A 2349-nucleotide genomic window follows, 5' to 3' on the forward strand; every position below is an offset into this window, starting at 1 on the left:
ACCCCTGGCGAGCGCCTCTCCTTGGCTCTTTTCACTCTTAATTTTTTAACTTTGGATGAAGCATCTAAGACCTCTGCTGATCGCCATGTGGGCGCAACACCAGTCCTTCGGGAGATGGTGTTATGGAAGGATGTGCTAACAAATAAATGGATGGGCCCTGACCCCGTATTACGTAGGTCAAGGGGATCTCTTTGTGTTTTCCCACAGAATGCAAGAGACCCGATTTGGGTGCCGACAAGACTAACACGAGGGGTACAACAACATGAGGAAGATGGAGAAGATGATGCTGACCTTCCTGAGAATTTGAAATGTTACAATTGAATTTCACCGCCTCTATTGCTGCCCTAAATCAGACGCGTGCTCATTTGACCACCTTGGGAGAATTTACTGATTTTTTGGTCACAGCTGCATCTTATGTGAAGGAATGGGCTGGGGTGTGGGCGATGGGAACAGTGGGCTTGATTGGTCTAGTCATACTGGGTTGGATCCTCTGTAGGTTGATAAAGCGCAATCGTACAGAGCGTACACTTATGCTATGGCCGCCCTGGATGCTGGCGGTTCCCCAAGTATCTGGTTGGCCCAGCTGAGGGAACTGTAGGCTGTCCTTGCACTCGGAGGGCTCTGCCCATTGCACCCGATTAGGAAGCCTATGATACTGCTCCTGCACACGGAGAGCTATGCTCATTGCACCCGTTTTGAGAGTATCATTGTTCCTCCTACTCAGCACTCGCCCATCGAGCAGGAAGCTCATCATGAGGAGACTCCTAGCTCTGGGTTGCCAAAAACAAAAAGGGGGAACTGCAGCAGTCCGCTGGCTCAAACGCCATTACAAGATGGCGCTGGTTTCCTGTTTATCCCGAATGCTAACGTGTCGCTCTCCCGCCCGATAGTACTGACCAATCAGCTTACCGCCCAAGCTCCGCCCCCAGAACCTGCATATAAGCCAGCTTGCCCCGGCGCCCGGGGCCCTCCTCCCGTACCAGCTCTCCCGAGAAGCCATAACCGAGCAGCGTTCAATAAAACCGTGATAGAGGAAGAATCTTGGAGTCGTGTCTTGCTTCCCCGCTGGTCGGGGCGCGCCGCACTGCATTTTATTTATGATTGTTCAGTTCAATTTTAAGGAATTATTTGTGAGTCTGTTGTGTTGTTAGTTGATTACTAACATGATTATAATTTTACTTCACTGGCTTTACATCTGTAGATTGGTAGAGTGTATGCCAAGATGTCACTAGACTGCATCTCTTTAGTGCTCCATTTTTTTTTTTTTTTGTTGTTGTTTTGTTTTTGGTTTTGGTTTTGGTTTTGGTTTGTTTATTTTCCTAATTCTAATTGGTGGACTCTGCTAGATTCTGTGTGATACATTTGGAGTCTGGATATCTTCTAAATAATTATATTTTTGTTTGTGTTCTATATCTTTAAAACCCTTTAAACAGTCCTGAGTCCATCTGTAAAAGCTTCAAGGTAGACTGTATGAGTGAAATTACTCACTCAAGTTTACTAATTCAAGTGTCAAGAGATGTTCTTTATTGTTCCGAGACAGAGTATCATGTCTGGCCTCAAACTTGTTATGCATTGTAGCTGAAGTTGGTCTTGAACTCCTGATCCTCCTACTTCGATCTCTCAGTGTTGGAATTATAGGCATGTCCTGTCACACACAGCTAGGTCTCTCCATTTTGAAGTAAAATTACTAACAACCAGAGAAGTCAGGCAATGATGCATGCCAGAAGAGGGCACCAGATCTCATTATAGATGGTTGTGAGCCACCATGTGGGTGCTGGGAATTAAACTCAGGACCTCTGGAAGAACAGCCAGTGCTCTTAACCTCTGAGTCATCTCTCCAGCCTACTGATGTGTTCTTAATCACCATTAATTTCTCGATCAAGTCAACCAGCATCAATTGGCCAGTAAAGTGAAGATTTCACTGTAGTGGTACTGGTATCTTGTTATTTATGGCTGATTCTTCAGTCCCAGAGACCAGAACCACAAATTATTAACTCAAAATATCTCACAAATAGCCATAGGAGAGTCTTTGTGTCCCTCTGGAACTTCACAAGCTCTTTCTTCTCCTTAGCTCTCAGCAGTTTTCATAACTCACCAAGTGTTTGCACTAAATTGTTTTTCTCCCCCAAAGGTTCCAAAGTCCTTCCACAAGCTTCCTGTGCTGAATAGTTTTATTTCAACTTGACACAAGCTTAAGTCATCTGAAAGGAGGGAACTTCAATATAAAAAATGTTTTCCTAAGTCCAGGTTGCAGGCAGGCCTGTAAGGCATTTTCTTAATTAGTGATTAATGGGGAGGATCCAACCCATTGTGTGTAGTGCCATGCCTGGGCAGAGGTCCTGGGTTCTA

The sequence above is a fragment of the Peromyscus eremicus genome, chromosome 4, assembly GCF_949786415.1.
Source record: "Peromyscus eremicus chromosome 4, PerEre_H2_v1, whole genome shotgun sequence".
Lineage (NCBI taxonomy): Eukaryota > Metazoa > Chordata > Mammalia > Rodentia > Cricetidae > Peromyscus > Peromyscus eremicus.